The sequence below is a fragment of the Saccostrea echinata genome, unplaced genomic scaffold (assembly GCF_033153115.1).
Source record: "Saccostrea echinata isolate AGI-Se365-2 ecotype Australia unplaced genomic scaffold, CSIRO_AGI_Sech_v1 ptg000027l, whole genome shotgun sequence".
Lineage (NCBI taxonomy): Eukaryota > Metazoa > Mollusca > Bivalvia > Ostreida > Ostreidae > Saccostrea > Saccostrea echinata.
Genome location: NW_026889776.1, coordinates 4,229,754 through 4,246,019, shown reverse-complemented (window position 1 = coordinate 4,246,019; position 16,266 = coordinate 4,229,754). Strand labels below are relative to the sequence as shown.

Genomic DNA, 16,266 nt, shown 5'->3' with positions numbered 1-16,266 from the left:
AGACAAGTGGGAAGAAACCATTTATGTAGTAAAAGAAATGCCAAACCCAGACGTTCCAGTGTTCAAGGTAAAGGCTGAAGGTAAAGGGGGAAGAACAAGGACTCTGCGTGGGAACATGCTTCTTATTCTGGATTTCAAGAGGGGAAGTACTATCTAAACCTCGGGAAAAAATTATTTAAAACATGCAAGGAAAGAGAGCTCAGAGACACAAAAGCCAGGAGTAACAACATCTGATTCATCAGAAACAGAGTCTGAGAGTGATGTTGAAGATTGGACACTTAGAAGAGTATTGAGAACAAGGGCAAGGACCAACCTGAACTGCTATCATCTATCCAAGGGGTTTCCTCAGTAGTGGATGAAGGTTACAGTTATTCAGGTTAGTCAAAGTCAAAATGAACTTAATAATTGTAATTATTCTCTATCATTTCAGTCTGCAGACTTTGATGAGTTTAGCCAGAGTACAAATGAAGCAAGTCAGAATATAGAGGCAGATATGTCAGAGAGAGTTCTACCCATAAGACGATCTACCAGAATTAAGAAAAAGCCAGACAGATATGGTGAATGAACGAGCCAAGGAAAATAGACACTAAGAGTAAAATGATAAGTGAATTCAAAGACTTCTTCAGTGAAAATAGTGTTTTTTTTCATTGTTTTTATGACTTAAGTAAATATTTATTCTGAATAAATGAATCTATGTGTGACATTCAGTGATTCACTGATACATGTTGTTTATTGTAAAGATAAACAATTGATACTGCAATCATGCATTATTATTTAATTGAACCCATCATCATTTGGTATTTGATGAAATTAATATTTAACTTGAGTTTGACTTGAACATATTCAGTTGATAGTGGTTGGTTCAGTTGATATGATTCTTTGACAGTGATGTTGAGGTCTTATATGTCAAAGTTTATTGGCAGGTTCTGTGTTCAGTGTCAGTAAGTTGTGTTTTGGCGCTGCATTAAGGGAGTTAGAGGATGTTTGATTATTTTGTTTGGTTTGATTTTATTTCCAGGAGTTTGCTGGATTAATGATTTTGTTGTACATGTATATTGAGTTGATTCAGTACTGTAAGTTTAAAACATTGCCTGATATTTAATTTCAGAGATGTCAGGAGCCATTTAATAAAGAGGGGATGTGTAACCAATGTAAGTAATTAAATGTTTCAGTTTCAATGTGTTATTTTATAATTATTTCTGTTGTGTGTGTTTTACCTTTGTGTTGTCCATGTGTGAATGTCCACGTGTGAGTATTTGTGTTTCCTTGGTGTGACATACTTGACCATTTCCGGTTTGACCAGTTCTATTTCTATTGATAACTTTTTACTAACTTTCTCGCGACTATATGTTTTCCATACGGCATAAATGTTATATTATATTAGAGCTGATTAACAGTGGTGCTTGGTAAACATATTTATTTTATATACATATTTCTTATTATCTTTACAATTAAAAGTAAAGTCATCAGGTATTTGTAAATGTTTATTATTTATTATGATTTTATTTCAGGTTTTTCTTATATATATTACAATACTTTAAATCTTGGTCAAACCTTACTACTGACTTATGTCTTACTGAAGACCCTAGAATCTATCGACCTGGTCTACACTGGTAAAAAAAATTGTTTATCTGAATGAAGAAAATGACGCTTATTCAAAGATATGCAGTTGTGTTTGGCCAACAAAATTTAGACACATTAAAACAAGTTTACACCCTTTACCTGAAAAGTACCTGGAACTAGTTTGTGCTGTCTAGGAAGTAATCGTCATTTTACCGTGAATGCATGTACATTGTAATAAAAAAAATATCAACTTTGCCTTTATATCGTAATGAATGAAAAATATTCATCAGCTAAGAATCAACACCCAGCACTTCTTATAATACAGTGCTGCTATCCTATAAGTTGACAATCCTATCCTATCCTATCGTGAATCCTGCATCCACAATCCTATCCTGTGATTTCAGTCTAATCCTATCCTATCCTATCCTGCTACTTTCAGTTTTTTAATATTTAGGAGTTAATTTGACAAACCGAAAAAAAAAATAATAAATAAAAAAAACAATAAAATGACCATTATATAAAAATCAGTTATAATTATGGATTTTATTTAATATGTTTTAATGATAAAAAATAATCGAGATCGACATCCATTAATTCCCGACACCCCGCACGAATTAATATTCGAGTACCGAGTTAAAATGTAAACAAAGGGACTGTAATAAAACAAAGGCAAGTACTGATCTAGCGAACGTGTAAAGAAAATAAGCTTTCAAAAAATTTATAGAAAAAAAATTATAATCCGACTTTTTTTAATTTAATTTCACATACTAACAATGATCGAGAGACGTCACGGTATTTGCGATTTCTTTTCGAATTTATACACTTTGATAAATAAATGGAGTTAAAGTTAGAGAGAAGAAATCGTGGGAAAAGGGGGGGGGGAACAACAACTAAGACTTCAGATACTTTTCTAATGTTATGATTATTAATAAGTAGACTAAATGAACAAAATTTAAGCTCTTTAATTATGAGAATCAGACTATTAATGTCTATACCTTCATACTCATGTAGATCCAGAAAGAAGATACATGTATGACAAGACCATAAACCGAGAACAGACATTTAGAATATCATGACTTTTATTCATTAAACATGTAAAAATTATTTAAATGTATGATTAAAATTTGTTTTATATTCAATGTTTAAAGTTATTCTTGTTTGAGATGTTCAGTTCAGCATTGTTTGAATTTGAATATTTTACAAATATGCAAAAACTTTATCATGTTTGCTAAATAAAAATCAAGATATTCAAATTGTTAAATTTTCTTATTTTACTTCACTTTGTTTTTAGTTTATGGTCAGTTCAGTGTCATGCAAATGTATTTCAATAACCATATTTTTATGAATGTGAATTTAATTTATGTTTAACAGAAAACATTTTCATAAATCTTCATAGATAGATTGACAGCAATAATTATTGCAGTGAACACACACATATTCCTTCTTGTAAAACATGTATATGAATTCACAGTAGTTTCAGTATCTATAAGCCATATTTAAGTAAATTTTGTTTTTGACCTTGACATTTGATCTTGAATGTTATTCAGGGTCTAAATGAGGAACAAAAATGCTTGACCAAGTTGACAATATTTATTCAGGATAATTGCCTCTTCAGTGTTAAATATATATATTTTGGGCCAAATAAATCTCATCTACAATTTTTTTTATCTACAATGTATAACAATTGAATGTTCCATTATGAGACAAATTCATCAGAAGTATACAGGTATTTCAATGCCAAGCTCACAGATACATGTACATGAAATCTTTTTAAATTTAAGTTTATCATTGTCTTTTTCCAATCGTATGATGTTTTACATGCATATGATTTCGCCTCCTTGTCCATCGCTCAAATTGAATTTCAAATGTCAAAGTTTGTGTCAAAGAGCTAGTCATAAGTAACCGAACAGTTTCAAAATTGTCAACAATGCACAGAAAACAAATACTTCACACACTGATCTCCTTAATAAAATCATCATGATTTCAGACTCTAGGGGGCTCTTGTTTAGTGGTTTGAACATCTTTCATATTTATTCCAGCAGCAGATGAGATGAACTGCAATATGTACAGCAGCAAATATGCAGGATCGTCCTAAAAAAACCCAATTATTATCATGATTATAACAATATATGCATGTAGATTGTGCATTTTTGTCATATACATTATACATTAAAACTGTATTTTATTGTGATTATCTTTCTCATTTCATGTACGACTGGCTGAATTTTACCTTTTTTCTCTCCCAGAGTAAAGCATTTAAAGAAATCAAGCAAACTCAAATCTTATACTGCAACTTCATAGTCATATCTTAATTAAACAATCATAGTTTACTTGTAAATTGTAATTCATTTCATCTCGTCAACTTGTTAACTAGTATGAGTACATTTGTTTGTTTTTTTTTTCTCTATTTTGAATTCTAATGCTAGTTTTAATCTATTTATGTTTTTTTGTTTGTTTTCTTCTTTGCTTAAAATTTGAATAAGAAAAAATTATGAAAATACATATAACATGATGATGACCATGTCAGATGACCAGAACAATAACAAACTGTTTTCAGTTTTACTCTTCTTTTTTTAAAGAAGAAAAATCACTTATTCAAAGAATCTACACAGAAACTTCATCTCAACTCTGATAATGATATGTATGTATTATACTGATACCCAAGCATAAACACATGTTAATAATCATACCTACTTTTCAAATGTAAAATCCTTTTTTCCTCACAAAATATTTTGATGAGGGCAGGCAAAACCAAGTATCATTCTCTTCAATGAAGAATAATGAATGATTAATATATAATTCATAACCCAGAATAGGTCATACATACAATGTACATGTAAGTGCTGAGTTGGCTTATAATACAATTTAAACAGTAGCATAAGATATGATTCTGTCTTTATTTTATTATAATTGCACTCAAATAAAAAACAAAACAAAACAAACCATTTTTTAAACCACAGTAGGGAAATAATATAGTAATAACAAACTGAAAAAGGCATAATACATCTTATTGTTTTAGGACACATTGAATCATGACAGAGAATTTGTAAATTTTTAACCCTCTCCCCTTCCTACACTACCTATTTTTCCACACCCGATTTTTGTCTATGTTATAATAGAATAAAATTTTGATAGCTCAAGTCATTATAACATTGTTAAAAGGGGGGGGGGGGAAATGTATAAACATGCACACATGGTACATGTTACAGTGTGTAGTATACTTACATGTTCTTGCACCAAACAACTGCGATATCGATCTGTTCAAGTCCACCATTGGCGGTTTGTGTAGAATTATCCAGACAAACAGAGCACATTTAACACAGTTACATGTTATTGAACTTTAAAACAAGTAGGAATTGGCTTAATCATCCAAACATGCTGAAGAAAATAAGATCTCTTGATGTCCGAACTCTTTGTTGTTTACATGTGAAGATTCTTCCGGTAATCGTTCACGGTTAAATCGTACGCAATGTCACTCGAAGTTAATTATTAATTTTTGTTAAAATATAAATATTTCTTTTGTAAACGTTTTAAAACATATTCTGTTTTTGTAATTAATTCTGAAATATGAATCAACCTTTACTCGAATCTGATTGGCTGTAGGATACAGGATAGGATAGGATAGGATAGGATTGGATTAACTACTATGTGTTTCTATCGTGAATCCTCAATCCTGAATCCTATCCAAACCCATCCCATGTCAACTTGTGGGATAGCAGCACTGTATACTTGATTTCAGCTTAAACTACATGCACATTGTACTTTTAGAGTTTATTGGTAATAAAGTACGTTGAACCAATTTTGTCATAGCATTATGTAATATTAAGTAATATTAACGAAATATAAAGTTTTTTTTTTTTTTTTTTTTTTTTTTTTTTTTTTTTTAAAGTACATATAAATATAATTATTCATTTTATTGATTACGAAATATAAACATTAATAAAAGAAAATACATATACCAGTCCAAACAAACTTTGTTAACAATATATGTTTTATATTTCCATTATTATTCATCAGCCAGGATAGCCTAGTGGTTAAAGGGTCCTTCAATGCAAAGGTCGTGATATCGAATCCTGTTTGGGGCACAACGGCTTTTTTTTCTTTATTGCTTATTTATTTTTTTAACTTTTCTTTCTTCTACATAATATTTGCCGAATTAACAAATGTGTGTATTTGAGATTTTTGACATAATTTACGAGAAGAAATTAATATAAAAAATAATATTTTACCCATAAAGCAGTTTAATAGACTGCGTAATGGTGACTTAATGGTAGCTTAAAGGAGGTTTAATGGTAGCTTAATGGAGGGTTGTCATTAAGCACTTTTAAGTTTGGCTTAATGGTGGCTTAAAGGTTGTCTAGAAGCTTCCATTAAGCACCTTAATGCCACCATTAAGCTACCTTTAAGCATTCATTAAGGACTTTGAGATGGCTTAATGGTAATTTAATGATGGTGTATTTATTACTTAAAGATAGCTGAAAGGTGCTTAGTGGTGACTTAAAGACGACCATTACGCCATCATTAAAGACCTATAAGCCACCATTAAGGCAGGCTTAAAGGAAGTGTTTCATCTTGTGCTTGTGTTGACTATTACATGACTGCTACTTTTCAATGCTGATCCTCATGCTATCTGGAAGCTGATGCTTATTTTGTTGATGCTGATGCTGACACAGGATGAAAAGCCAGGTTTCCCAAATTTGGAAACCCGATGGAAACATATGGGAATCGTGACATCAGTGGTTTCCACATAGATTCCCGATATGGAAACAATCAACCTGTGGTTTCCCATAAGTTTCCCAATATGGGAAACCGTGGAAACATGCAGTAGTGGTTTCCACGTAGATTCCCGACATGGAAACAATCAACCTGTGGTTTCCCGTAAGTTTCCCAATATGGGAAACCGCGGAAACATGCAGTAGTGGTTTCCACGTATATTCCCGATATGGAAGCAATCAACCTGTAGTTTCCTGCATGTTTTCCAGATATGGAAAACACGTATGCTGTGGTTTACACCTATTTCCCCGATAATAGACATTTTGGAAACGTGTATCAAAAGAATAATAAAAAAACTGTTTGAACATTCTGTGACAAATAAAAGATTTTTTTGACATTTTAGTCTCGGTAAAACTCATAAAGACACGTGAATTGGAATTCGTAGTAAGAGAAGATTTAATACAACTTTTAATTTTAGAAAAATCAGTGTAAACTGTTCAGATAAAATTCAATCATTGCGCTAACCCTTGTAATCGCGGGCACCTGTTTTCACGTGCCACAGGTCGCGAAGACACCTGCGACTGTGTATTTTTTGTATATTCTATGTGATTTGAGAGGTTTTCTACCTAAAGGGAACAATGGGCTGTGGTCAAGCATGTACATACACATAGTCTCCACAAACTCAGTTTGAATTTAGGTGATAACTGCTGGCCATTGATTTGATTTGAAAAAAAAAAAATAATTTAAATTATCAATAAGACCACAGAATATTGATAAAATAAGCTACATTAATTTTAAGATGTTCAATGAGAGAAGGAAAAAAAGAATTGTATTTTATTTTTTCATTATACTGATTAAAAAACAAAATTTCCTAACCGTTTAAAAATTATATATACTTTTCTATCGGTCTAGAATAAATCTAAATTCTCGTTATGTGTTAAATCATAATTCTTTTTTAAACAAATTTGTAAGTGCATAGATAAATGAAATAAAATTTCTTAATCGGTAAATAACGAATTGTCCTTGTTTGACATCAATGTAAACTTTGAATATTGAAAACATAGAAAGAATTGTTAATTATGAACTTTGTTGCCTGCTTAATTCGCAAATTGTTTATGAGAAAGGATGCAGGTGGATCTATTATACAACATAAGAACTAAATTACTAATGTTTTGTGTGAAATTCGTATATAGTCCTCTACAAAGACATTGAAAAGATAACACAGCAGAATAATATTCATATACAAAATTAATGAGTGTTAACTAAATAACTTATTTTTATATATATCTGTACACAGACCCTGATATAGTGAATGTCTTCATTTTTCGCAGGAAATTACAATAATGTTGGTCTTAAATGCATACATGCACGTATATTTAATTTAGCCATTTTGTACACAAAGACCAATGCTGGCTCTAAATAAAGAAAAGTCTATGATATTTATATAACATGATTTTCTTTTCCTTAAGAACAACGTCTTCTGAAGAACTGCATGCTAAGGCAATTCATTGAAGAAGAAAAAATTATTAATTTTTGTACACGTAGATGCTTAGCGAAAACTTAATATTTTTAAATCGTGTATTATGTTAAACGGAAGGTTACCCCTTTCAAATTTAAGCCCCCCCCCCCTCCTTCAAAAAATGGAGAGAAAATAGTTTCTTTCGATATTTAGGTATAATGTACTGATGTGGTGATTGTCAATACTTCTACATGTACAAACATTTCTTTATACATGCCGTCCATTTCTTGATTTTTATACCCTACATGTACCATTACTTATTTAAAAAAATGCACTTAAAACTGTCTACTCAAACCACAGGCCTGTATAATTTCAGTTTGGGGCACAAACTTTACCAGAAAGTTCTTAACTAGCAAACCTTACTAGAAATTACCAGAAAAAAGTTATATATGAAAGATACAGGGCGGTACTGGCTGAACGGCTAAAGCCACGTATACAGCCCTGCACATCAACGAGTATACACCGGGCTTATTTTCCAACAAATCAGATGATCAAATATTGACAAATTATTACCAGTCACGACTAAAATTCTGAACGCAATGGTCATGATTGTAGGTTACCTACAATAATTCTGAGCTTATTTTAATTATGTGTTTCAGGTCAGTAGCAACAGTTTCAAAAGGTGGGGGGGGGGGGGGGCTTCCATTAAAATCTGACAAGCCAAAAAAAATATAAATAAAAAAATAAGAAGAAGAGCATAACCATTTACTTTCACCCCCTGCCCCCCCCCCCCCTCCCGCATTCTACGGGCCGGTGTTTTCCAAATTAAAATACTGTTTTCCCTACCTTTGCTTAGATATTGGTTCGTTTTTTTCACCTTGTGTTTACTCTCTTTTTTTATAAATCAATTTTCAAACTTAATTTGAAAAATTCTGATACATTATAACGGTGAGAATTATCTTAACTAAAGGCAAAGATGTTTGAAATAAAATATAGCAAATAGAAAAAAGTCCAGCAATTTCGTCCACTGATTATTATTGATATCAGGCTAAAATCGAAACCAAAAAAAGGAGGGGGTTCAAAATAGTATCTAAAGCCGAACAAGAGAAAAAAATCATCAAATCTTTATTATTCTTGAACCGTCCTTGCTGGTAATTAAATTATTTTGTCTTGATTTTCACAAGTGTTTACTAGTCTAACATACCCTGATTCCTTCTACTAACTAGCAATTTTTGACACCAAACTATTCCATCATCACTAAAAATAAAATACTGTTCTGTATACATGTCATGTAGTCCATTTGCATGCCAAATGCAGATCGAAATTTACGGCAGACTTCAAAGGAAAACATTCTTGTCACAAAATAATAAACAGCTGATAAAGAGTCATCAAACGTTTAATTTGAGGGGCGCAACAGGAAATAAGCTTTGTTTACTATACTGCAAAAATATGTTTAGGGACGTATGGCATATCCACCCCCCCCCCCCATTTTCTACGGTCCTCAACTAATATTCATTTTCTGACGCTTCAAATTTTAAAACATGTTATACATGTATAAAGGTTTAACATCTTTCGTTGTGACATTATACATTAATCAGAATAATTTAATGAAAAAGTAGTGGGGGGGGGGGGGGGGTAACCGGACATTTTCTGTTTGGATGGGCACCACGTACCAAGCCCCACCCCACCCCCCCACCCCCACCCCAAGTCAAATAATTTGAAAGGTCACACCAGAAACATAAAATATCTCTGGTCACCCTCAGAAAACTGCTTTGTTTTCTATAGTATACTAATTATCAGCAAATTTATTGAGGAACACCCCCTTTCTATGATTAGTGAAGAACTTCACTAAGGATATGAACTCATAAATTAATCACCGTAATAGGAAATTATATTTATATATAAAAACTTTTATTACCCACTAACATAATTAACGTAAACAGGTTCCGTTTCCCATAATGCATCGCTCTGCAGAGGCTTTAATTTCATTGGTCAATTTTCACGAGGCGCCATTTTTGGAGTTGAGCAAGACGGAGATGGACTCGGGTGTAAGGTGCAAATGTGAAAAGTTAACGATGTTTTCGCCACCCAGTGTCTTTAAAACTATGAAAAATGCAATGATCAACAACCAAGGATTAGTGTACGTATATTTTTATATACTTTTTACGGTAAATAATACTAATATTGGGCAGAAGAAATCTTTCCCATCGAAGACCACATTCGTTTTGACGCCATTTTGAAAAGTTTGATATCAAAGTTTAAAATAGTTTACAAATTGAAAAAACGGAAAGAGAAACTTGAATTATACAATATTTAGTGATGAGCAATATATAAAGAACATTTTTGTTGCACTGTTTTCGCATCATCGATTTTCTTTACATTTTCATTCGTTGTGAAGCTTATGTACATAATTGTTTTAAGGAATTTTTGTGTTTCAATTTTATTTACCAATCATTTAAGTTTGACGATGATACTATTATCCTCAAAACCTTCTTCTTTCTCTTTCTTTCAGTAATCTACAGCATTTCCACAGCTATATGCAGGATGCGGTTAAACTTGTCTAATACAGCCTCCACTGTTTCAAAAGAAATTGGCTGGATTAGACAACATTGCGGATTACACAACATTTTAAGCAATTGAAATTTCTGAAAATGACTTCAAGATTACATCACATTAGATAAGATTTCGGAATACAGAACATCCAAATTAGACATATTTCACGTATTCAAGTTATGATATGTCTACTTAGTATATATAGTTATTTTCAAGATGCTATTGTCTATATCCCACGCAAGCTACATTCACCTAAGGTAGATCCCAGTATGCCTACAGTTACATGTACAATAACCAACGCTATACCACAGTTCATGAATGTGCCAGAGTAAGCCATTTTATTAATCAATTTATTATTCAACGAATCGGAATAGTGGAATAATACAATGTTTCAGAAGACAGAAATTTGTGGTTGTTGTTTTTTTTTTTTTTTATTTATGATTGCCATCTCTTTACGCAAAACAAAAGGATCGCCATTTTAAATTTGGACAAGTGATCTCGCAGCATCTTTCATCTACAAAGAAAAAAATAATATGCATAGACATGTACCAATATGCGTATGTATGCTATTTCTATAATATTATAATATTGATGAAAGTTTTTTTTTTTTTCTTTTTCTTTTTTTTTTTTTTTTTTTTTTCTTTTTTTTTTTTTTTTTTTTTTTTTTGGCTTTTGATGGATTTTCGAATTTCATGTGCACAGTCAGTGATTACATCCTTATAAAATACTCTGATTTGAACAAATGTGGTTCTACACAACCTGTAGATGCATCCAAATTTACTCACCGTGCTGTCCTTAGGAAGATTTTAGATATTTTACCCCATGTTTTATTACATAATACTTGGATCACAATGGTGGCCAACCCCTAACCTAGGTGTTATCAACTGAACAATTTTAAATTTACATTGTCTGAAGAAGCCTTCATAGAGATATTACTATTCATTACCTGTCTTTTTTTGACAAGATGATCTTAAAAGATTTTTAAATTTGTTTGCTATGTTAAGCTTCTATTGTCCATCGCAGCCTAACCGTACCAGGGGAGGTCTTGAATCAATTAAATATATAGAGATAACGGACAATATTCAAGCTCAAAAGTCCATTAGACGATACAAATTTTGGAGCAAAGCAAACACGGACATCTAAATATCAAAGGAGGGATCAGGTGCCATGAACTAGTGAGCATCCCCTGCCGACCGGTCACACCCGCCATGTACTAGTTGTCGTGATCGGGAAATAACGGAAAAACCCATCTACAGTTCAATATGTAAATAAAGGCCTAACAATTAGTATGAAAAATGTCAGTCAGTATTTGACTTAATGATAAATTGTATTTGCTGACAAGGTCATTGTATCAAAAATAGAACTTACGGAATGAAGACTTTAAAGGAGACTGCTGATATTCTTGTTTCATCAACTTGTTTGTCAATAACTTCCCTTGTTTAAGGAATTGTTCATACGTAGAGCATGCTCTTTCGTATCGAATCAACTGAGAGATATTAACCCTGTATGCAGGTGATGAAGGTATATTGTTTCATAAATAAGGGAAGTTGACGTTTGAAACGTTTAAGTCATCACGTTTATCATAAAGCTTGGTTGTTAGATTACCATTAACGTCTTTTTCTAATAAAATATCCAAATATGAAACAGATGTGTCAGACTCTATGGTATCTTTTATTTCATGCTCACCGGGATATATCGTGTCGACATAAGAATGAAAATACCATTGTTAATTGACAATACCTCATCGATATATCTAAGTGTCGAGTTGAAAGCTACAACAAGTGTTTTCTTTTTTCACGCATAAGATTTTTGAATAGATTCTGCTTCATAAGAATACAAATAGCTCTGTTAATAAAGGGGCGCAATTGGTACCCATTGGAAGACCTGATCTCCAAAAACCACATAGATATTGTCAATCAGAAACTCAAGCATCTTTTTAATATCAATTTCATAGTACTTGTGTGTATAATCGGAATGTTTTTAACAAAATAATTTTGCAAAAGATCAATGACAAGGTAAGTAAATTTACGAGTTCCATTTTTATTGAAAAAGCAGCTGGCAATGATATCAAAAAGCCTGGACTTCAATTTCTCGTGGGGAATGGTTGAATACGCAGCTAGGTTAAGGACTCCCATATATACGTCAGCCTATGCAGAGGTTCGGTAAAGCTATTATGACGTCACGTTTAAACAATACAAATGAATCTCGATGAATAAATACTATATGTTCTTTTCAAAACACACTAAATACTTTCGTTTTTCATAAATATTATAAAGATGAATGGATGTGCAACTTATCTTGTCATAGTAGCAATTAGCGTATGTAGAATGAAAGCCAGCTTGATCTCGCTGTACTTACTGAAATGACGTCATTTCTTAGTTTGACACGCAGTTTCTCTGTACTTGAGGCGTGGATCAAGCTTTTATCGTAGCTTGTAAAAATAAAAATAAGTACGAAACACGCGTAGTGGGACCAAACGAGAGAAATATTCTGAAGTATATTAATCCAGATTTTATTGTCAAACTAAATTGATAATGTGCAGACTTTCTATAAAGCCATAGGGAGGACATTTGTACAGTAATGCGCTAGAATGACAGGTCCAGGCCCTCGAAAATATCAAAAGTTCAACGATATCCGCCTCACTATAAATTCTGAATTTTTAAACACGTGTAGCTATTATTCCTACTGTTCTGAAAAGTGCTGGGAGCCGGTTGTGCATTGTTGATTTATTCCGTAATATAACATTATTCCAATGCAAATTGCATTTTTGACTGGAGTTTATAGAAAGACGGCTAAAATTTAAACAATTCCCGAGCACGAGGAAGTTACTCCCAGCACTTTTCATGTTAAGGAATTTGTCTCAAAGAAAACAGAATAAATTTTATAGCTGAAAAATACCCGTATATCGTTGAACTTTTACGATCTTTGTAGTAGTACATATATGTTCTAATTTTAAAACTGTCACATGACAAACAGCTGATGTAAGCGATGTCGCTTTGGCCGAACTCAGCAGAGACCCAGTATATACAAGTGCAAACACCACAAATCACATTTATCAAAACTAATACTGTAAAAAAAAAATATTGAAATTGTATTCATTTTCCCTGAATATATTAAGACGTATATTTCATGGGCGTCCTTAACCTAGCTGCGTGTAAAGTTGAAAAGTCGTAAGTTTTTTATGTTGTTGATTTTGGTAAAATTTTGTGATTTCAAATCTTCCAAAATTCCTTGTAGTCCTAAAGTTTCTCCTTCACTACTGTTAATATTTTAATGAGGAGTAAAGAAAGAGGCTTGGTAGAACATTTAATAGAACCCGCTATATGTATCTTTTTGTAAGGATTTTTATGAAGTTTCAGAAACTAATATAGATATGGTAATTCAATTTTATGTTGGTTGTTGGGAATATTATAAATTTTCAAAAACTGACATATGATTTTGAAGAATTTCCTCCTTAGAAAGGGAGCTATGGGTATAAGTTGGATTACCACTTGTAGAATTTAATCCCAGTTCCTCAAAAATACATTTTAAATAATGAGCCTTACAATCAAAGTCAATGTTGTTACCTGCTTTGTCGGTAGGGACCAGTATATACTGATCACGTTATCCATCATTCTTTTTTTTTCACTCCTGAATTAGTGAACACTGAAGGATAGTTGGTTTTCATTTTGCTTCTCAATCGCTTAATCAAATTTAAATCTTCCCTAGCTAAGGATACTTACCTATAGATATGGTTATTCACCTCTTAGCTTATCTTGAAAAAAAAAGATTTTTGAACATATTTTCAATACAACAATTACATGTATAACTTTGATTGTACACATTGGCCCAACCCTACCCATCATCTTTGAACAAATTTAATTGTACCCTACCTGATAGTTCTCTCATTAATATGTAAATATAACTAATCGTAACGTTGTAGCTCTTGAAAAAAATGTTTTAGCATTTTTTTTCGTATGGAATCATTAGTATGAAAATGTTCTTGACGAGGAGATTTTTTATTTTTTTATTTTTTTATTTTTAATTTTTTTTTTTTTTTTTTTTAATTTTTTTTATTTTTATTTTTTTTCTGATATAATTCACTGTAAGATTTGAGGGTTTGTTGTGTTCAAGCCCCTTCCTCGGGTCTTTTTTCTGATTAAACTTAAACTTACGCTATTTATTAAAGATTTTTCTAACGTTTCATATTATTGGCTCAATGGAACGTCAAAAGAAGATTTTTAAAATGAAAAAAACAAAAAAGTGAAAAAAAAAGCAATAACAAAAAAAAAAAAACGACTGAAACAATTATGTGTATATTTCCATAGCACATACATGTAATTGCTGGTATTTTTGAAAATAATTTAGAAATTACATGTTAAAGGAATAGTAGTTCTTAACTCTTGGTTTTAGAATTGGCATAGAAAAAAAGAATGTAAGATAATAAAAAAAATGCTTTAAAATAAAAGTGATAATTTGATTTTTTTTTTCGGTAGATCTCTTTGTTACAGAAAAAAATATGGGGAACTTACTGTCACCGTGACATTCTGCATCCTTTTCACACGGTGTTAAAAGCTGAAACATAAACATTGTTTTCACTATCCCAACTTTTATAATACAATTTTACCTTTCAGAAAGGTAAATATTTTTCATATCACATTGGTTTGCTTTTTTAAATGTAAAAGATGAATATAACAAACAGTGATATATCTAAAAAAAAATCTATAAACAATTCAAATAAGGAAAGAGGGCATACAACTCGAACCCCTGGAAATTCCAGAGGTGGGATCGGGTGCCTTTTTCTTAGAATAATTATTTTAAACACGTACAAAAAATTGTACAGGTATGGTTAGTCTTGGGCAGATCTCCCTGGGAATCTTTAAAACACACTCTTTCTCATCGGAGAGCACTGATACCTGTAACAGAAAAGAAAAATAAATTGGCGGTAAAGACACACACACACACACACAGAGAGAGAGAGAGAGAGAGAGAGAGAGAGAGAGAGAGAGAGAGAGAGAGAGAGAGAGAGAGAGAGAAGGATAGACACTTTTCAAATTATTTCCTTTCGACTTTTAAAATAGTCGTTAACCTCTTGGACATTGTTTTTACGTACAAGATCATTGCCGTTTTAAATATATGTTTTCACAGAGCAAATATACATCAAAGAATGATATATAATATTAATACTTACAAATATAGTACAAAACAACGGCAATATGAAAAACAGTCCAAGATTATGCATTTTTCTTGAAATCTGTTGTTTTATACATAGTTAGAGCTAATGTTTTGGCATATCGCTGGCTTTTATAAGAGGTAATCCAAACCATAAATGATTATTTGAACAAAATTGTTTCCATATTTTTACAATATCACCAATCATGGCTTTTTACATTTTTCCCTATGTATTCCTATGCAAATATTTGATTGCTCCTTGTCGCTGCATCCTATCCGTGACAGATCATGATAAGAAAAAAGAAAACGTGAATCTACACTACCAAGGAATGTTTCAATATAAATATATTACTGATCATGGATGTGCAGTTTTTCAGAAAGATTCATCCTATGTTGTATAAGTGTTCAATGGATCAATCAGTGGTTTTCAAATTAAGAAATACAAAGGGCAAAGAGATACGGTGATAGCTTTATTTGTCTCCAACTTCTTTTGCGTAAGTATAATTATTAACACAATACTCAAATGTGAATTTATTTATATTTTTTTTTTATTGATGACCTTTGTCAAAAAAAGTATCTGTTTGGGAAAACTTTCAAGGCACAGCTATATTGAACAACTTTGAAGTCATCAATTGTCTGCAAATGAACATTATTTTATTATTTAAAGTGAGCAAGAGGCCCAAGTGTCTTGACGGTCACCTGAGTTTAAAACAACAATTTAAAGGATCGATAGCTGATATATAAAGTTTTGTTTCCAAAAGCAAGAAAAATGGGATGATCGGCATAAACGAAATAATTAGTCTAGTATTCAGTAACAACTTATAAAT

General features: G+C 31.8%; 2 long non-coding RNA genes across 2 annotated transcripts in view; both read right to left on the bottom strand.

Annotated features, from left to right (window-relative positions):
* LOC133193316 (uncharacterized) overlaps positions 1–15,503 on the bottom strand; it is a 44,867-nt gene extending 29,364 nt beyond the window's left edge. Inside the window, exon 1 of the long non-coding RNA XR_009721898.1 lies at positions 15,459–15,503. This is a non-coding gene — a long non-coding RNA (uncharacterized LOC133193316). The remainder of the gene's footprint in view (positions 1–15,458) is intronic.
* LOC133193315 (uncharacterized) lies at positions 3,175–4,963 on the bottom strand. Its single transcript, XR_009721897.1, has 3 exons — positions 4,789–4,963; positions 4,258–4,328; positions 3,175–3,654 (listed from the first exon to the last, which is right to left on the bottom strand). It is a non-coding gene; the product is annotated as an uncharacterized LOC133193315 (long non-coding RNA).
* Positions 15,504–16,266: the final 763 nt, after the last annotated feature.